The sequence below is a fragment of the Octopus bimaculoides genome, chromosome 15 (genome assembly GCF_046866305.1).
Source record: "Octopus bimaculoides isolate indiv1 chromosome 15, ASM4686630v1, whole genome shotgun sequence".
NCBI lineage: Eukaryota > Metazoa > Mollusca > Cephalopoda > Octopoda > Octopodidae > Octopus > Octopus bimaculoides.
In genome coordinates, this window is record NC_142942.1 from 46212674 (window position 1) to 46235619 (window position 22946).

The following is a 22946-nucleotide window of genomic DNA, read 5'->3' on the forward strand; positions in this document are numbered from 1 at the left end:
ACACACGTGACATATAGATATGTTATATATACATGATCTCATACACTGTGACATGATATAATACGCATATACACATGGACATAACATTAGACACACCCAAATGGACATGGCGTAATATACACACACAAAGCTCGGATATGATGTAATATACACATATGTACATAATATTTATACACATGTACACACACATACGTAATTACATGACGCACACTAAGGGAGACCTACATGTATATAGATAACATTAGCTAAAAGGATTAGCCTCCTGATATAGTAATACATAAACATTTTGCCCGGGTACAGTGACACCTTTGGTAAAGGGTGATGGATAGCCCAAAGATTTTGATCTTGATTCCTTCTATAATATCTTTGTCACTATCTATGAGTGACCCTTGTATCAATGGAAAAGCAAAGTTGATTTTAATAGAACGTATTGAAATAGATTTCCAAAAGGCATTTACTACACCATCCCTGTCTGAGTATTATTGCCAATCTTCAATGATATTTGATATCGCTTACTCGTGAGGGCTTTTCCCTTTCCTGTCTCTGGCTATCATGCAACTTATATGATGACCTCACGAAAAATGCACCCAGTACACTCTGTTAGGTGGTTGGTGTTAGGTGGGTATCCTACTGTAGAAACCGTGTCATGGCTGATACTGGAGCTTGGCACAGTCCCTTGGCTTGCCAAGTTGGATCATTTAACATCCATTTTCCATGATGGCATGGGCTGGACAGTTTGATAGGAGCTGGAGAGCTGCACTAGGCTCCAATTGTCTGTTTTGGTATGGCTTCTGTGGATAGATGCCCTTTCTGATGCCAACCACTTTACAAAGTGTGCTGGGTGCTCTTTATATGGCATCAGTATCTACATGGTGCCTTTTTAATTTCCTTTATCTGGTACAAGTTGCTTCTAATGTCACCAATAACATATGCGAATGATATAGGTGAAGCTGACAAACCAAACTACTGGAAAACCCACAATCTTATCTTTACTTGTATGACCTCAGTATTACAGAAGTGGTTGATTTCTTTAAATTACTGCCAAAAGGTGCAGAGATATTCTCTACAAGTATATGACATTTTACTTGAGAAGACCCAGCAAGCCAACTGAGACCATAATCTGTGGCCTTTGCCAGGGGTGTAGCCAGCCCACTTATGCATACCTTTCCTTCGTTGGAAGACCTGTTGAGGCAAGTGAAATCGAAATCGAACCAAATTCAACGACTGGCACCCATGCCAACCTTTCCTTCATTAGACACTAAACTCTGCTTGCAAAGACCTGTTGGGGGCAAGTGAAATCGAAATCGTAATTGAACCAAATTCGATGACTGGCACTTGTGCCAGTGGAGCACTAACAGCACCGTCCGAGCGTGATCATTGCCAGAGCAGCTGTCTGGCTTCCGTGCCAGTGGCACGTAAATAGCACCATTTAAGTGTGATCGTTACCAGTGTCGCCTTACTGGCACTTGTGCCGGTGGCACATGAAAAAAACATTTGAGTGAAGTCGTTGCCAGTGTCGCTGGACTGGCTCCTTTGCAGGTGTCACATAAAAAACACCGTTTTGAGTGTGGCTGTTGCCAGTATCGCCTGACTGACCCTTGTGCTGGTGGCATGTAAAAACATCCACTACACTCTTGGAGTGGTTGGCGTTAGGAAGGGCATCCAGCTGTAGAAACTCTGCCAGATCAGATTGGAGCCTGGTGTAGCCATCTGGTTTGCCAGTCCTCTGTCAAATCGTCCAACCCATGCTAGCATGGGAAGCAGACGTTAAATGATGATGATGATGATTCATCTTACCTAAGACATCGTGTAATGGGATTGAATGTGAAGCCATGTAGTTACAGAGTAAATTTCCTATCCATGAAACTGTGACAAAGAGAACATGAAGTACCTTGTCAGGATCTTTTTTTTTTTTTTTTTTGTGTGTGTGCGTGCATACATTTTTTTTCTTTTTCTTTTTACTCTACAACAAACAAGATTTTACATAAAATTCAAAGACTAGATATAGTGGTGTAATACTTGAGAAGTTTTGTTGGTTGGTTGTTTTGTTAATGACTAATCAAAAAATTGTCAAGGCAAATATCCCGAAAGAGAGGCGTGAGAACAGAATTGTACATGCTGCTGTCAAAAAAATGTGGCTTTTCAGCAGTACAAGACGCTCTATAAAGAATAACAACAAAAAACTTTTTTTTTCTTCCATTTTCCTGTTTTTTTCTTTTTGTTTCGTTAGCTTGAGAAAATAGTTATTCTTGGACAGGTTTGAATCAGGACATTGCAGAATAACAGGGTGTTGTTGATTTTTATCATGTTCTAAGTAGCTTGACTTGAAGGACATAATATAGTGTAATTAACAAGGTGTAGGTTGTTGTTTAACCCCTGGCCAAAGTTGTTCCACTCTTGACACTTGAATCTTTGTATATTCACTACTTATATACATTGCCCAATGATGATGATGATTATCCTCATCATTTAACGTCTTGATCAACCTGTTCACCAAGTACAACACCACCATCCCATCCAGTGCTGCAGTTGAGCACCTATTCTCTATAGGTAAAGATATTTTGAGGGCCGGTAACTTTGAGAGGCTGATGTTTATGAAGGGTAACCAGCATCACATTGAAGTGATGGAGAAGGTTCAGCCAGAGAAGTACATCTTGATCATCATCTAATTTTGGCATGCTCTATGTCCAAGCTACAACATGAAACTTTCAGCTCTCTAGGTCTGTTTTTAAGGGTTTTAGAACCAAACAAAAAGGCCCCCAAACTGAAGCTGAATTCATATGATAAAAGTTGGTGGTTATCAGTTATCATTAGCTTTTTGGTTAGATGTGCCCACCACTGGTCTTCACCTTCTAGAAATGGTAGCTAAATTCCCTCAAACCGGGGTATTAAAAGTCTTGACATAACTATCAAGACACTTGGTATGAGACTCTACCATGTATATACAGTGAAAGCCCCTTATTACAATCATAGTTAATGGTCTCAGTTGATTATTATCAAAATTAGTGGGACATTGTTATTGAAAAGATTTTATCCCTAAATGCTCACAGTAAATAGTTTCCATTGTATATGTGTTCCCTTCCCTTTGCACCTTCTGGCCATACTTGCCTTTATAATATATCCCTCTCTATAACCCACCTCATCACCCTCACCACTCTCTATCACTAACCACTAACACTACTCTCTTTCCCCCCTCTTCCTTCAATACTGCCTCTCCTAACAATGTCTACTCTGTTACTTCCTCCACTTCCACATTTCCCATGACTATCAGTCTGTTCTTCTTGTCATACTTCACTCTCTCTCTCTCTCTCATCACCTTATTTAAATATCCTCTCACTCTATAAGTCCTTCAGTTACAGAGGTCAAGTCCTTTTATGCCCTTAAGTCTTGCAAGTTACAAGATGGCCCCATGAAAAATGCACTCGGTACACTGTGAAAAGTGGTTGACACGAGGAAGGGCACCTGGCCATAGAAACCATACCAACACAAGTCTTTGAACATAAATAAATAATCTAACCTAATGGTTCTTAACCATTTTTTATCTATGGGCCCCTTTTGATAATTATTTTGTTCTAGTGGACCCCCATAGCCATTCGATGTTTTAGAAAAAGGTATTTTATATATAGTTCTTTCAAAATTCCTGTTTTGTTAGTCACACGTTCCCTTGTATAGGTTGAGATATGTAAAACATTTGAGAAAGAAACCTGGCTGTTTCTTGCAGAAAATACATCAAAAGCAAAATTTTTTCATGAACCCCTAAAATACTATGGTAGATCTCCAGTTTACTATTTTGCTTGTGTGGTCCCCACCAACGTTTTAGATGGACTCCAAGGGTCATATGGACCCCATTTGGGAACAACTGAATTAACTCATGCCACCATGGAAAGCAGGCATTAAATGATGATGATGTGTGTATGTATATACATGTATACACACTACATGTATTCATCTGAAATAGTAGAAAGAAAAAAAATTCTTTACATTTATGGCTGAGTAATTCTACAACAGAGCGTGAAATAGTAAAGTCTATGGTTTGTTAAATAAGTTAAATCTATTTTCTTTGGGTGATTTAAATCGTTATTGTTGTAACATATATGTAAAAATGTATATCATCTCTACTATAATAATTCATAAAATGCAATTCTCACCATATCAATCTCGGCAACCAGCAGCAGTTAAATCATTGTCTAATGCTAGTCTGTGAAATTAGAACCATTTTATGCAATCACATTCTATAATTTCCAGACCAATTATGTTTTGCTCTGTAGATTCCATTATTGCTTTTAGTGAAATTTCTAAAGCGATTTACTGCTAGATTTGATTACCGTTGAAATGTTTAATGAAAGATTTGACTTCTTCACAAAGTTCTGGATGTTTTATTTTACCAAGCTCAAAGAATCACATAATTACTATTCGTATCAAATCATATAATACTTGACTCCATTTCTGGAGACTGGTTTTATGAAGTTGGTACTTGTTTATTTTATTACTAAAAGAAGCAAGAACATGGTCTGCTTCACATCTCTTACGGTTTCCTTTCATTTGTCGATTATTTAGTTCCATGTTATGTATTGTCTACTCTACATGATGATAATGTTTTACATTTTAAAAAAGTTTCTACCCGTTTTCCTTCTCGCTCTCTCGTTTTAGTTTTGTCACTGTTGTCTCCCTCATTATTGTCGTCACCATCATGAAATCTTCATCATCCCTACATGTGTCACCATTATCATTGTCACTACAATCATCATTACTAACAACATGTATGCTTGTGTGTTTGTCCCCTCACCCTCCACTGCTTGACAACTATTCGTGTCTGTGTGGTAAGAAGCTTGCTTCCTAACCTCATGGTCCCAGGTTCAGTCCCACTGCAAGGCCAGTTTTGCTGTTCATTCTCTTAGAGGTCAATATAATTAAGAACCAGTCAAGTACCGAGGTTGATTTCATTGGCTTCCCCCCCCCCCCCCTCATAATTGCTGGCTTTGTGCCAAAATTCGAAAGTATTATAAAGGCAGTGAGCTGCTCGAATCATTAGCGCACTGGACAAGATGCTTAGCAACATTTCCTTTAGCTCTTGTGTTCTGAGCTCAAGTCTCGCTGAGATTGACTTTAAATTTTGTCCTTTCTGGGTCGATAAAATATACCAGTTTAGCACTGCAGTTGATGTATCTGGCTAACCACCTACTCCTTTCTTTTCTCCCAATAAAAATTGCTGGCCTTATACCAAAATTTGAAGCTATTTTTATTATTAATTTGTGTTTTCCATGCTGGCATAGTTTGTATAAAAATAATCGTTGTATAATCACCAGTGTAATAACTGTTTCCTTTTTTTTTTTTGTTTTTTTGGATTTTATTTCTGACATTTTCTTTTTCTTCTTTTGGTCTTAAAAATGTTAAAACTGCAAAAGACGGAGAAAGACACAAAATAGTCTGCAAAACTGATTGCATTGGTAACAGTTGTACAATCAATCAATGTCTGCAATCTCAGCATGTTTAAGACCCTTGCAGACATAGGTAGAACATAATTTTATTAATGTATGCCATGCCGAAATTCTGACACTGTCATATTAATAGGCTGAAATAATTAATTGGGTCTATTACTTTAACCAATGATTTTTTTTTTGTTTTGTTTTGTTTTGTGTGTGTGTGTGTGAATTAACAATGATTCAGAACTCTAGGACTGATTCTGTTGTTGATAAAATAAACAACCAACTTCCGTTACATCTCTGGAATATTTAACATAGTATTTACATGAACTTGTGCAGAATTCTTCACCATGCACCATGTTGTGAATGGAAATTAATGTAATCAGTTCACCTAGTTTACAAATTCCAAGCACCCACATATATTTACCAATTCTTACTTTTTTTTTTTGTTCTTTTGTTTCCATTTATCTTTTTCTTTCTTTTTAAAACCTTTTTCCCTGTTTTACAATAATCTTTCATCATCATTTAATGTCTGTTTTCTGTGCCAGCATGAGTTGCATGGTTTGACAGGGGCTGGTAAGCTGGAGAGCTGCACCAGGCTCCAGTCTGTTTTGACATGATTTCTATAGCTAGATGCCCTTCCTAATACCAACCACTTTACAGTGTGTACTGGGTGCTTTTTATGTGGCACCAGCATGGGTGTTTTTTTACAAGAAAATTGTATGTTCCTGTTGCTATTTATCTTATAATTTGATTTTTATACCCTCTATTGAAATAAAATCATTTCCCTTTTTGGTTTTGTTTTGTGTTTTATGTCATTTAGTCTGAGGAGAAAAGGCAGTGCACGTTTCACCTTTCTTCAGAGCCTCCTCGTAATGTGGTGGTAGGATGAGATGAAGTCATTGGAAACTAGAACTGAATGTTTCTAACAGAGTAGCCTCCACTAAAGGCATCCAAGGTCCGGGTGGTGATGCTAAACTGAGTGATGATAGAATACACATTACACTCATCCAAGGTGCTCTGCAATAGACTTGAACCTAAAACCATATACTTAAGCAAAATTCTTGATCTCATTGATTGAGGTTGCACATTTCATTGCTAATGCTCTTTTGGAAAAGACTTGAACATCACACCATTTGAAGAATATTAAAGATATTAAGATTGAAGACAGTTAGTCGTTGTTCCTTCATTTACTCACAACCAGGGAAGTGTGATTGCTGTTAGGAGTTAAAACAACTATTATTCAGTCTCTGTTTTAGAAATCTCTTTTATCTTTTCATCTCTGTTCTCTCTCTCTCTCTCTCTCTCATTGCATCTGATAATTTCAGCTCCACAGTTACCATGGAGTACCAACCACTCCAACCATTCCTCTTTTAGAAACCTCTCATCTTCACAACCTTAATATAAAGGGTCCCTTGAGAATAGTTATGATGATGATAAAGATGTTACGGGGGGGGGGTTAATTTCTCTTTTCTTTCTCATTTTCTATGTTTTCCTTTTTCTCTTTTTTTTTATGGTCCCCTTTCAATTTTCTTTTTATTTCATTCATTCATTCTCTTCCTAATTATTTATTTATTGTCCCCTTTTATTCATAACCTAGTTAGACAGGGGAAAAAATATTAATTAATGCTGATCATGGTGGTTTATATTTGACACCTATGATAGAAGCCCTTACCATTAACCCCCAAACTGTGTTTAAACCCAATAGAATCCTAAAATTAGGTTCTGGTCTCCAGTGAAGAACTCTATAGGCTCTACCTTGAAAACATTAACCCTTTTGATATCAACTCACCTGAGGCCACCCCTGGTTCTATGACACAAACTCCCGGTTTTAAAGTGATCCAATTTTAATCTTCCCATCAAAATTTCATGTTAATTCATGTTCCTAACTACAGCTTAATAATGGTTTCACATTTTGACACTCGGCCAGCAATTTCAGTTGATTACAGCAGCCTCAGTGATTAACTGGTACTGATTTTATCGCCCACTGAAAGAAAGAAAGAACGACAGACAAAAAGCTACTAAGCATTTTGCCTAACACTCTAACATCTCTGGCGGCTTGCTGCCTTTCAGTAGCAGTTATTTTACTAAATTCTTCATTATTTTTCAAATAGTGATGGTAACAAATGAGTTTATTCCATCTTATTATATCAATCTAACAGAAGTTTTTTTTTTCTATTTTTAAAAAGAGAAATATAAAAAAAAATAAAGCATGCTCTCCCATCCATTCTTCCTTTGACCACTCACCTGGATTCTTTTTTTTTTTGTATTTAAGCATTTAACATCTTTTACTTGTTTCAGTCATTGGACTGCAGACATGCTGGATCCCTGGCTTTGAGGGTTTAGTCAAGCACATTGACCTCAGTGCTTTATTTATTTATTATTATTATTATTATTATTATTATTTGCTTTAGAAGACCATTACTTATTCTATTGAGCTCTTTGGCCAAACTGCTACATCACAGGAATGTAAACAAACCAGCACCAATTGTCAAGCACTGGTGAGGAGCAAATTCACACACACACACACACACACATAACAGGCTTCTTTCTGTTTCCATCTACCAAATCCACTCACAAGGCTTTGGTTAGCCTGGAGCCTTAGTAGAAGACATTTGCCCAAGGTGCCATGTGGTGGAACTGAACATGGAGCCATGTGGCTGAGAAGAGAACTTCTCATCACACATCCACACCTTCAACTGCTTAAGCTAGTAAAATTTAAAGCTTCATCATTCTGGCAGTGTTTTAAAGCTCCAATCAGTTATTATACAGGGTATCCACAAAGTCTGGATACATGGGGATTAACACATACTTTAAGAAATTATTATTTCTTATATTTAATTGTTTATGTTATGGTTTTATTTACTCCATGTAGCCAGACTTTGTGGACACCCTGTAGATCCATTGAAATCTACTCAATCAATTAATTCCATTCAGCTCTTTTTCAGCATTGCTAATAGCCAAACAAGTGCCTGGCCGATCTTGGCTCAATCTTACAAACTGCCATCTGCTAACCCATGGCTACCTCTACCTTTTGGCAGGTTATGATCTAACATTTTGGACCAAAGGTTTTAACATCTTATCAAGTTATAACAAACAGAAGGGCCCTAAGAGGATTAATCCATTTGTTACCATATTTCTGTTGAAACACACAGCCTTTATTTCAGATGATTTTTAAAATAATGAATTTGGTAAAGCTGGTGTTAAAAGCATAAATTAACATGACACTTCAATGGAACATTTTCAATTTAAATCACTTCAAAATGTGAAGTTTTGTATCAAAGGACCAGGAGCAGTCTCAGAAGGATTAATGTCAAAAGGGTTAAGTGTTTATAAGGGATTTTCAAACTCAAATGTTATTGGTTAGATTTGGAATTTCTTTGCTACAGGCAGAGAAGCTTCTGTGATGATGCCCAACTTGGTAGAAATGACTATTAAATTTTTCTTAAATCATATCCTGCAGTCTTTTATAAAGGAAGGACACATCGCTAGGAATTGCTAGATGAGACATTAAAATACTCTATGTGTGTGTGTGTGTGTTATAGACAGTCTAGAACAGTTTTTTGCTATGTTTTTGTAATATATCCAACTACCATCACTGAATAATACAGAGCTGGGGCATGGCTGTGTGGGTAAGAAGCTTGCTTGGCAACCAAGTGGTTTTGGGTTCAGTCCTGTCATGTGACACCTTGGGCAAGTGTCTTCTACTGTAGCCTTGTGCCAACCAAAGCTTTATGTATTTCTACATATACAATGAACACAGCTGAAATATTTTTAATTATTGATCTGCTGGATCACGACTGGCCTACAGCTAAACAACAACTTCACAAATCTCTGTTTATTCATCAAGGAATTCAGCACCATTTGCTATTTGAATAGTAAGTCTATAATAATAATTTGGCATTTTTATTTTAGAAAGTTGGAGAATGGAGGTGGTTGTTTGGTTATGGCTGTTGGACACTTGTTGCTATGGAGATGAATCAATTAATTTGTTCTCAGATTAACATCTCCCCTGCTTTCATATTACAATAATTCCAAATATTTCTCTCTATAGTTAGATCCAAAATAACTGAACAATAGTAATCTAATGGCTTCTTTGTCAGTTAACGACTATCTAAAGGCTGCAAGTGGGTGCCATTTTTATCTCAAACCTTACTCCAATTAGGCTACACATCACCCAACAAAAATATATAAACTTATACAGAATTAATTATGAATTCACATTCTCTCTCTCTCTCTCTCTCTCTCTCTCTCTTTCTCTCTCTCTCTCTCTCTCTCTCTCTCTCTCACATTATAATGCACAAACTCTTGGAGAGAATATGCCGGTCTCGCTGGGATTGGGTTTCCCTGTGTTGGCCACTATCCAATTAGATTAAAATCCTGATTCCTATAGAGAGATCAAATAGACTTATTGGCATCACTTCCACCACCTCCTTTTACTTGAAGGAGGTGTAGAATGATGGGCCAAATTTGGAATCAACAATATTTGAACTCCTAACTTTGAAACATTGCTAGGAATTGCTAGATGAGACATTAAAATACTCTATGTGTGTGTGTGTGTGTTATAGACAGTCTAGAACAGTTTTTTGCTATGTTTTTGTGATATAGCCAACTATCATCACTGAATAATACAGAGCTGGGGCATGGCTGTGTGGGTAAGAAGCTTGCTTGGCAACCAAGTGGTTTTGGGTTCAGTCCTGTCATTTGACACTTTGGGCAAGTGTCTTCTGCTGTAGCCTTGTGCCAACCAAAGCTTTGCCAGTGAATTTGGCTAATGGATATTATATGGAAGCCTGGTGTGTACATATGTATATTTATGCTTGTGTTTGTCCCTCCCCACTGTCACAACCGATGTTGGTTTGTTTACATCCCCGTAACTTAGCAGTTTGGCAAAAGCGTTGGATAGAATAAACACTTTGACGTTTACATTTTTCCTGAATGTCAAACTAATACACCTGGTTTGTTGTTTCTTCACCTGTCTGTGTCTTTTGTTTTTTTTGTGCTATTTTAAACTCTGTGTGTGTGTGTGTGTGTGTGTGTGATCATGACTTTTTATCTTGACATCTCATGCTTAGTTAATATATGGTGATATCAAAACAAAATTGAAATATCTTTGTATTTCAGATTTTACCTGTAATTAGAGTTGAGATAAAGATTACACCCATCCATCTTCGCTGCTCACTGTTCCTGGGAGGGTTGTTGGGGTAGAATCCTCAGGCATTTCTTCCATACGGTCCTATCAGAAACAACTATCATTAGACTTGCCAGCAATGTTAGCTTGGACAGGATTTGAACTCATAACTAATTACCTCAAAGTATTTTGTCACCAATATTTTACCAATTCTACCATCTACTCCTTATTAACCCAAGGGTTAGTTTAACACTGCACCTTACTGGCCTGTATGTATTCTTTCTGTGGGTTTGCTCAATGTAGAGCTAATTTGAGATTATAAGAGTAAATTTGTACTTGCCTCAGGACAAAATATACTTCTATTCACACATGTAACCAGCATAATTTTATTGGTCAAGAAGTCCCTTTTTTTCTTTTCTTTTTCGCCCAATCAAGTGGCAATAAATATAAAGTAGGAAGAAGAAAAAAATTAGTATATACACACACATATATATATATATATATATATATATATATATATATATATATGAGAGAGAGAATAATAGTCTTCATCATTGTTACCAATGCCACCACCATCATTATTATCATTGACTTTGTTATTGTTTTACTATCCACTTTCCCTGCCGGCATTTGGCATTCATTGGGTTTGCTATAAACACATAATATATTATTTAACAGCCTGGACAAATGAATACAAGACTTGACCTAGAGAAGCAGGAAATATTTCATAGTTTAGGATCAATAAACGAATACACAACTATGGTGATTCAGAAAGAAAGAACGAAACTGGAGTGGCCTTTTAGAAAGAGTTTAGATTGGTTATTGCTTTTCTGGAGCCTCTAACTCTTTTATGCCCTCGACACCAACAACAGTAGCATTTGTCTGAGCCCCCCCTCCTCTGTGATTTTCACTACACTTATTTATGGCAAAATTACCTGGAAATACATCACTAAATCTGTTCTTCTCTTTAGATATGTGATAACAGCATGTTTTCCTGTGTAGATTAGTTTATATCAGTGGTTCTTAACCATTTTCTTTTAATCTATGGACTTCTTTGATTCCTACATTATTTGTATGAACCCTCATAGCCGTTTGATGTTAAAAAAACAATCCTATTTTAGCGTGGAAGGTGTTCATAAGCCATTTAAGAAACACACAAAAACTGTTAGGTTCACTTCAACATTTAAATTTAATTTGTGTCAAAATATTTTCGTCGCTTTGAGACCGCGACCTGTTCACTGACAAAATTCTGTGCTGCATCTGAGAAAGTAACAGTTAGTTCATGATATATATGTACGTATGTATGTATGTGTGTGTGTATGTATGCATGTATGTATATATAGTCTTTTTTTTTTTCTCCCTACTATTTTAGTTTTATCATTAAATATTGGTTTCAAATTTTGGGCCAGCGGGTAAGTCAATTACATCAACCAAGTATTCAACTGGTACTTGTTTTATTGATCCCCAAAAAGACAAAGGGCAAAGTCAACCTTGGCAGAATTTGAACTCAGAACATAAAGACCCAAGATGCCACTAAGCATTTTGCTCGGCATGTTAACAGTTGCGCCATCTTGCCGTCTTTTTATCATTAAATATTAGTAGGAATTATATAACAAAATTATTTAAAATATTTTACGGAGATGTACTTGCATAGCAAGTGACCTGATCTGAGATCATGTGCTGGAACGAAAACAATTGCAGCATGGAAGGTGTTTATAAGCCATTTAAAATAACACACGAAGACCGTTAGATTCACTTCAACATTTAAATTTAATTTGTCAAAAACACCTTCCACGCTGCAATTGTTAAAATATTTTATATATTACAAAAGTATAACCAGTTTTTTGCACATAAACTTTAACAACAAAATCTTATATGGGCCCTAGTTAAAAGCCATTGATTTGAATGCTCACCGTTTTGTGCCTTGAGAGTTTGCTCTGGCATCTCATCACCATAATCTTTATCTTTTTTTACAGCTACTCCCACCCACTCTTATACAATGCAGGGTGGTTGTGTATTTCTTCTATAGCATGGTACCTGTACCTGTCTATCATACTTTAGCCCCTCAACACCTAACATAAAGCTACCTCCCCCTCTTTCAAATAAACTCTTACTCAGAGAAGAGGGGGGTCTTTTTCTTGTCCTACAAGTTAGTTGGTAACGTCACTAGTGCAAGTGTCATAAATATAGGTACCCAGTATACATTGTAAAGTGGTTGGTGTCAAGAAGGGCATCCTGCTGTAGAAACCATGCCAAAGCTGACATAGGAGCATAACATAGTCCTGTAGCTTGTCAGATTGTATCAAACCATCCAACCTACGACAGCATAGAAAAACAAATGTTAAGTGATGATGATGATGATGATGATAAGTTAAGACCAATGCCCTGTTTTTTGATGGGAACACTTAGGCCAAACCACATCCTACTACCATGCCGTTGACCTTTAGTTGATATGAAATCTTTGAAGAGAGCCTTTTGACCTGTTCAATATTTCAGCCAGGAAACACTTCTGTTTTTAGAAATAGGAACTTTGTGTGTTTCAATCTGTTTGTTATGGAAATCAGATACATCTACTCAAAATTTCATTACTCTCAACTTTGCTGAGATATGTCAAGTTTATTGAGGCAAAGTGACTTGCAGAAATATCAATTTTTTAAATATATTTTTTATTTTTATGTTATTTATTAAGTGTTTGTTTTGCTAGATATTCGACATTGTTACTGGAATAACCATGAAATTTAATTTTGCAGTTAAAGTCTAGTATGGCATTACCTCATGGAAAAAAAAAATGAAATAATGAATCCTTGTCATCATTTAACGTTTGTTTTCCATGCTGACATGGGTTAGATTATTTCACAGGAACTGGTAAGCCAGAGAGCTGCATCAGGCTCCAGTTGTTTGTTTTGGCTTCGAGCACCACCTTTAGTCAAGCAAATCGACCCCAGGACTTATTCTTTGTAAGCCTAGTACTTGTTCTATCGGTCTCTTTTGCCGAACCGGTAAGCTACGGGGACGTAAACACACCACCATCGGTTGTCAAGCGATGTTGGGGGGACAAACACAGATACACAAACATATACACATACATATATATATATATACATATATACGACGGGCTTCTTTCAGTTTCCATCTACCAAATCCACTCACAAGGCTTTGGTCAGCCCGAGGCTATAGTAGAAGACACTTACCCAAGATGCCACACAGTGGGACTGAACCCAAAACCATGTGGTTCGTAAGCAAGCAACTTACCACACAGCCACTCCTAGGCATATATATATATATATATATATATATATATATATAATGTGCATGTATACATGTTCATGTGTATGTGTGGTATATTTGTATATTCACTTATATGTATATAAACTATATGTTCAACTTAGTTATTAGATCCTCCTATTGTACCATATTAATTCAACTGGCATTTCCAATCACTAATCCCAAGCAGAATCTCCATTAAAATGACTAACTTGTACCAAAATTCCATGGACATAGATTCATCAATTCCCTGAGACCTCACAGACATTGAATTATAGCATATGTCCAGAATATGTGGGCTATTGCTCTTCGCACAGTTGGACAGCTTCCCTTCCCCCCAACTAATAATATATCCGTTTTACCCACCTCCCAATCAATTTTTGCAAACCTCCGTCGCCCTTTCTCTTTTCTTTTTCCTATTCTAATCAATCTTCCACTTCACTCACATTCTCTCTCTCTCTCTCTCTCTCTCTCTCCCTCTCTCTCTCTATCTTTCTTGTGTGTGTGTGTGTGTGTGTATGAAATGTAAATTTTAATGTTTGGCTATTATTTTTCCTTTTTTTTTTTTTTTCTGTGTGTTTGTCCCCAGCTCTTACACCCATTCATTCCTTTTTCTCCTTTTCCTCTTTTGATCAACTTCTGTGCACCAACATTTCTCTCTTTCTCTCTCTCTCTCTCAATGTGTATGTGCATCATATATATATATATATATAATGTGCATGTGTGTATGTATATACACACACACATGTAGATTTCTGTGTTTCTGCTTTTTTCTTCTCTCCAACTAACCATGTATTTCTCTCTCTCATATGTGTGTGTATAATATATATATATATATATATGCACACGCACACACACATACATATATGCTCATACACAGATTTCATTGTTTCTGTCTATTTGCCTCTCTTTTACCCCTCCAACTATCCACATCTCTGTCTCTCTTTCTCCTCATTCTTTTTCATGTCAAAATACTCCATATTTATGTATTTCTCTCCCATCATTTCCTGTCTATTGTGAAAACATAACTCTGCAATATCAAATTGGCTTCCATAATTCCATCTCTGTCGGCCACTTTGCTTTATTATTATCATTATTATTATTATTATTATTATTCTTTTGTTTATTTATGTGGTGGGGAGGAGGGTTTCTATCCCAGGACATCTAAAGGAATTGACTTTCCCCAAGGGTTGGGGAAGGATATGGAGAAACAAGAATTTTGTGTATTTTTGCTATTCTATTTCAGTTACTTAAAAAGTATTTTGAAATTGATCAACGAAAGAAAAATAGGAATTTTATGTGTGTGTGTGTAATGTGTCTATATATGTATATGTGCATAAAAGAAAATACAACTGAAAAATGAAATTACTATTTAGAAATTCATTTACATCTGTACATGTGTGTGTGTGTGTGTGAAATCTCAGCTGAAGTGGGGGAAGGATTGGGCATGAAGAAGATGGATTACTTACACAGGAAATTATGTCATTGAATCATAATGGTTATCTTAAAATTTCAACTCGATTTCCACAATATGGCAATAGGTGGAGAGTGGAGGAAGGGGAACAATAATTGTTTAGTGTCCTGCTCAAAATAACAGTGTGATAATTGATTGATAGAATGGAAGAATGATCAACGTGTGTACTAGTGGACACAAGGCCATCATGCGGATAACCACTTTTTAGATTGTCTGTTTGCTTATCAACAATACAACTGAAGCAATATACCTCAGGAGGCTATATTTAATATAGTGGGTCGAAAAATGTTGAGATCCCAGCAATTAGTAGGCAAAACTTCAATGAAGTTGTTTAAAATCGAAAAGAAGGGGAAATAACTCTTATCAGATCAGTTGATTGAAACATGCTCATTGCTTTCACCCATTGGCTTACCTCAGTCAATCTGGTTTCATGATGCAAGCCTCTTGTTTAAAGTGATCTAAATTAAAACCTTCCATTAAAATTTCATGTTAATTCATATTCCTAATGCCGGCTTAAGTGAATCAAAGGCAATGTATTTCAACAGAATATGGTAACGTGAATTGTTGCAAAATCATAATAATGGAGATCTCAAAAATTAGATGTGGTGAGTGCAAACAGGTTTTGTATGTGAAATCAGCACCCCAAAATCATGCTGGAGCAACTATTTTTATGTTTGCCTCAGTTTCTCTGTAAACCAGTGAAATCAAATCCATTGCAATCTGCATTGTTTGTATCTTCCAAAAATTTTGGTTGACTTTTCTTTTTGTCTTCTTGCTTGTTTTCTCTAGATTTTAGATACTCCTCAGTAGTAGCACTTTGTCTAGCATTTACTTCAGCAATCTCACATAATGTTTCTCAACTTACTATGTTAGATATGTGGGACTCTGTGAAACCCTTGGTGTTTGTATTTAGCTTACAGAACACTGCCTTAAGATACTTTCCATCAGCCATGTTGATATTCATAATGAGCATCACTACATTCCCTCTATTACACACACACACACACACACACACACACACACACACACACAAATATATAATGTGTGTTTACCCTTGCCTTGAAATCGTGTGATGGTTGTAAACAAAGCAGCATAGCAATACGAATAGTGTTTATTTCTAGTATTCTGTGGAAAATGTGTCTGGCCATAGAGAAATATTACCATGCTAGGAAACAGGTGAGGGTTGATGACAGGAAGGACATCCAGCCATGGAAAGCCTGCCTCAGTGAATTTCATTTTCCCTATGCAAACATGGTAAAGTGAACAGTAAAATAATCATGTTGATAATAAATGAGATGTTTGTGTGTGTGTGTGATTTCCCTTCTCTTATATCATACAAATATTAAATATTAAAAACACGTATTTTAATCAAGAATGAAGTATTTGCAAGTGTTGTGTACATTGATTTTTTTTTCTTTTTTTTTTTTTGTTCCAAATATGTTATTACACAACCCAGTACTTCAATAATTAGAAGTATTGATGTAAGCTTTATACATATATCGAATGTATATATTAGTCATTCATTATCTTTTTGCTTGTTTATTATGAAGAGGAGGAACATTATTTTACTGTAACAAGCTAATCTTTAGCACCAGTGCTGGAATAGGTTTTGGCAAGAATCTTTCTCTAGCAGAAGTCCTATCCAAGTTGATGATTATCTCTCATCTGGTGAGATCGAAGCACTTGGTGTTCATCTAGAACAGGGGGTTGGAAAAGTGGTCAAGGGATGTAAACATATCAACACCGGTTATCAAGTGCTGATGGGGAGAAAAACATACACACATAGATGTATACGCACACACACACACACACACACACACAACGGGCTTCTTTCAGTTTCCTATTTCTTTACTGCCCACAAGGAGCTACACACAGAGGGGACAAACAAGGACAGACAAACGGATTAAGTCGATTATATCGACTCCAGTGCGTAACTGGTACTTATTTAATCGACCCCGAAAGGATGAAAGGCAAAGTCAACCTCGGCGGAATTTAAACTCAGAACATAATGGCAGACGAAATACCGCTAAGCATTCCGCCCGGTGTGCTAAAGTTTCTGCCAACTCGGCTTCTTTCAGTTTTTGTCTACCAAATCCACTCACAAGGTTTTGATCGACCTGAGATTATAGTAGAAGACTCTCAAGGTGCCACGCAGCAGAACTGAACCCTAAACCATGTGTTTGGGAAGCAAGTTTCGTAGCCTACAGCAATGCCTGCACTTGTATAAAATTGCATAAATTGTATAAGAAAATTTTTTTTAATATTTTGTGTATTGTAGAAGTATAACCAGTTTATTGGACATAAATTTTAACAGCAAAAAATCTTATGTGGTCCCCAGTTAGGAACCACTGCTCAAACCATTAGGCTGTAAATTAATCTTGGTCAAAACTGACTTTTGTGGAGGTCAGTAATTGATCAAGGCTAAAGTATTTTCTGACACTAAAAGAGAAACCTGGCCTTTGAAATGAGGTTTTCACAATGTTCTGTGGTTACCATATAAGATCTTAAGAGGCTGTTTGATCTAGAATCTCCTTATAATAGGTCTATTCTGCTTTCATTTTATTGCCATTTTATATACAACATTCCAAGCAGTATTCTTTACATTTATGGATGTGTGAAAAAAAAAAAAAAAAAAAAACATTTAGGTCTTATCTGTCCATCTTCTGCCACCAAATTTTACTTCCTACAAACATCATACTGTGGGGCAGTTACTGATGCTGTAGATTTTTGTCTTCTTTGTCCACTCAACAAACACAGTACACACTGTCGTAGCTAGGTTCTTTGGCTTAAGGTCACTACCACCACCACTACCACCACCACCACCACCACTAAGTAATTAAGTGGTTATCTCCTGCTCCACAAACAGAAAACACATGCACATCAAAGTTAATGTGAATGTGTGTATGCACTTTGTGCATATGTCTGTGTGTGTGTGTGTGTGCATGTTGATATGTGTACTTCAGTGCCTGTTTATACATATATGTATATATGCTTTTGTGTATGCACTTGCATGCATGTAAATATGCATTGTTTGTGTGTGTGTGAGGAAGAGTTAATTTGATAGATAGAATGATATATATATAAGCATGCACACATACATACGCATTACACACGCTGCTGAAATGCAATATACATTCAGCCATATAACTAAATGACAAAATTTAGATCTATGAGATACATGTGTGTGTATCTATATCTATTTATCTCTCTATCTATCTGTGTTTGTGTATACATATACACACACACATATGCATATCTCGTCATTTCATAATTCTTCTTTAATGCCAATGTAGGTGGACATGTCTTCTTCAGTACAGCGTCTTGCCATTTGTTGCTGTCCCTTGTCAGCTTCTTCTTGGTTCAGAATTCTAAGATGAGCATTCACCACTCTTCCCACATCTTTATTCATTTATTTTTTCTCTTCTTCCTCTTCAAGTTCTTTCCACTTTTCAATTGAACCATTTCACACATTTTTACCTGAGTGCCATCCTTCATACTTGACATATGTCCATACCAGCATGGTCTCCTCTCTTACATACTACAACTGATTCCTCTTGCATCCAGGTTTTCTCTCAGCTCATTTGTGCTCCATTGTTCATACATGCTAGCATTACACATCCAGTGGAGGGGGCTAGTCTCATTTCTTGTCAACCATTTGTCCATACTCTGCATTCAGTCCTCATGTTTGGCTATCATGCAATAACACACTTCACACACAAGCGTCCAACTGTCTGCCTGTCACTCAGAGACAGAATCCCTCTGTTACCAACATAGCTAATAAAACCCTGAACTTTTTTCCATTCCATCCTCATTGTGGCTCTGATAATCTCAGAAGACCTAACACCAATGCTAATTCAGTTACCTCAATAAAACATTTTCTCACCAACATCAAGGGAGCCTTTTGGGTACTTCAGAGAACTCATACCTTGATTCCTCTTTCGTGAATGTTCTTGCTGCTAACTACTTTTATGCATGAGCTGCACATGACATTTCTCTTCCCTGTCAGCTTCTTTGTGATGCAGCTGCACATGACATTTCTCTTCCCTGTCAGCTTCTTTGTGATGCAACTGCATCCTTTGTGCACCTGTAGTTAGTTTACATTGGTTAGTCCATATTACTCTGTAGGGAACATAGGGCCAGTTTCCCCACTTCCTCTGGCATATATGTTCCTCACTGGATGGGGCACCAGGCCATCACAGGATTACTCATTTTAACCAACTGAGTGGACTGGAGCAGTGTAAAATGAAGTGCTTTGCTGAAGAACACAATGCACCACCTGGTCCAGAAATCAAAACCACAATCTTGCAATCATGAATTCAACACCCTAACCACTAAGCCGTGCACCTCCACCACTTAGTTTACATTGGGTACTTATAGAATTTCTTCCCAACTACCTTATGTATAAATATAAAGCATTCATGGCCAAATTATGGCTCACAGAACTTCAGAGTTGCATGCTTAAACTAAAAATACCCTTGAATTTTTTTTTAGCAGTGTGGCCCATCTTCCTAATGATGGGCTGTATCTTATGTGGCCCACTTCTGGAAAAAGGCTACCCATGTCTGATATAGAATATGACCACTTCCCCAGTCAGCAGTTGTCTCAATTTACTAAAATTTTTGTCTCTGCTAACTTTAATCTGAAGTCTCTCAATTTCTAGGATTTCCATCCGTCCATGTTTGGTAGTTCTTCAGCAGATCCGGTGCTACATAAAAATCCCCCACTACAACTCTGTAAAGTGTTTGGCGTTAGGAAGGGCATCCAGCTGTAGAAACCGTACCAAAACAGATAATGAAACCTGGTGCAGCTCCTGGCCTTCCCTACTTCTGTGGAACTGTCCAACCCATGCCAGCATGGAAGACAGATGTTAAATAGTGATGATGATGATGATGATGATTCAGTTACGAGAATTAGGTCACTGACATAGTTCCCATAGACAGGTGGTTTATACAGTTCTATAGAATATATATTGATAGATTTTTAACCAACGCTATGCATATACACATAAACACCTTGTTTCATTATATACAGACACAAAGTTTTTTTAAGTATTAGATTCAGCTAAAATAATTAGGTTGTTAACACCTGGTTTACATTGCACGAGAGAATGTGTATCTTTTTATGTTTTTCTTTTTCAATCATTGGATTGTGGCTATGCTGAAGCACCATCTTGAAGAATTTTTACTCAGATGAATTGACCAGAGTACCTATATTTTTTTTTTGTAAGTCTAGTGCTTATTCTCTTGGTCTCTTTTGCCAAACTGCTAAGTTGTGAGGATGTAAACACACCAACACTGGTTGTCAAGTAGTGTGGGGGATGACACAGGCATAAAGACAAACACACACACATATACACAACAGCTTTCAGTTTCTCTCTACCAAGGCTTTGGTTTCTACTCAGAAGCTTTGGTCAGCCTGAGGCTATGGTAGAAAACACCTGCCCAAGATGCCACACAGTGGGACAGTACTCTGAACCATGTGGTCAGGAAGCAAGCTTCTTAGCACGTGGCCACACCTACAGATTCCTGTAACCAACTTTATAGGCTTATGCTTAGGTCTGTTATGTCTCCAGAATTTAAGTTTGAACTAAACCTGATTTTTGTGTTGTTGAAGTAACTGAGATTACACTGCTCATCTTTTACTATAGCCGCAGGCCAACTAAAACCTTGTAAGTGGATTTGATGTCATTTCCTATAGCCGCAAGTCAACTCAAACCTTGTGAGTGAAATTGGGTAGAAAGGTAGGTAAAAACTGTACAGAATCCTAGTGGTTGGATTTAGCATGCAGTTCAAAGATACAGCCTTGTTACAAATTAGGTTAAGGCTTTATGTGTTTGTGGAATACTCAGCTACTTGCATGTTAATCATATGAGCAGGAAATCCAGTTGATCAAAAAACTGGATACCTGTCACGGGGAATTGACAGAAATCCAACCACACACGCACACACCACTCACACAGGCTCACACACACACGTGTGCATATACATAAGCCTGACCAATGAACCACTGGACTGGGTGATAGAAAGGAATTTTTAATTTTTCATTTACTACCATTAAAATATGTTTGCTGTAAACTGGTTTCAAAGTTGACTTCACCTTGTGTCGCCCACCACCACCACGCCTTTACCACCACTGCTACTATTACCATCACCACTGTCACAACCACTAGTACCAATACTGCTGTCACCACCACCACCACCACCATCAATGCATCTGACATAAAGACCACTATACGTTGCAACTACCAACCACCCCTAATACTTCTGCCTGACACTCCAACGCTGTGTGATCTACTACCAATCTCACCCACTACCAAAATATTGGAGTGGAAGGAGTAGATGAGTGATGAGGGCAGTGGGGTGGGGTGGGGTGGGTTCTAAATTACTTTTCACCCATTTCTTCTCACTAAATATTGATATTATCAAACCAACCATAACTGTTATTATTGGAAATCATTATTCACCAGTTGGTTGCAGTCATCATCACTGGGAACCCAACAAGCAGGGCTAGCCCCCACCCCACCCCACCCACCACCGGCCGTCGTTTGTGCCCCTACGACAGCGCCATCTTCGTATTGGAAACGAATGAGTTTGTTGTACAAGTTAGTAGTAGGCCCACAGAGGAAAAATGCCTGTTCAGTGTTTGTGTGTAGAAGTAAATGTGTGTGTGTATAGGAAAGGTTAAGAAACAAGGAATATACAGTAGAAAATGAGAAGTGGGGTGGGGGGGCAAGCAAAGTTTTGTAATTAGATCATTCCAGCTGAAATATACTGTCCGTCTGTCTCCTGTGTATACACACATACATATGTACACATACACATACACATGTATCTACACAGGAATACACCTATACATGTATCTACATGCACACAGGTACCTACATGCATGCGTGCACATGTATCTACGCATGTGCACACACACTTATCTACACACACATGCACGTACATATCTACATACACACACACGTATATGTATATACATATATACCTACAAATGCACATATATATATATATATATACACACATATGCACACACACACACACACACATATATACATATATATATATATATATATATATATATATATATATATATATATATACATACACACATGCACATACATATATATTCATAGATATAAATTATTAAGAATGAGTAAAAATAAACCCAAGCCTACACAGGTATAAAACCAAACCATGTGATCTGTCAACTGAATAATTTATGCAGTCGTGTTTTGACATGTTGAAACACGTTATGACAAGAGGATGTTTGGCTCTGGTCTGGTCCATTTCGATTTGTTTTAAGTTTTGAGAGCAAAACAATAATTATACCAACTCCTTACTTGCAAACTGGCTTCAAATGGCAGAAAGTAGCAGGTCTGTTGCCTGCAGTTGGCTGACTAGAAAATAAAACATGATTTGTGTGGTTTAGAAATTTACTTTGCAACTGCATAATTTTGCATTCTGTCCCACTGTGCAGCAGTTTGACTTAGTTCATTTCACCTTACAGTAGAAGGTAATGATTCCTTGTGAGTGAAATTTGATAGGCAGAGACTCTATGTGGGGAAACAGACCCAGGCGTAGCTTAATGGTTGAGTACTTTGTTTACCAGCCCCATGGTTTTGTATTCAGTCCTATGTAGGACCTTGGATGAG

General features: G+C 37.2%; 1 protein-coding gene across 2 annotated transcripts in view; it reads left to right on the forward strand.

Moving 5' to 3' along the window:
• LOC106880847 (DET1 homolog) overlaps positions 1-22946 on the forward strand; it is a 136257-nt gene that overhangs the window by 670 nt on the left and 112641 nt on the right. The gene's annotated exons all lie outside the window — the stretch shown is intronic.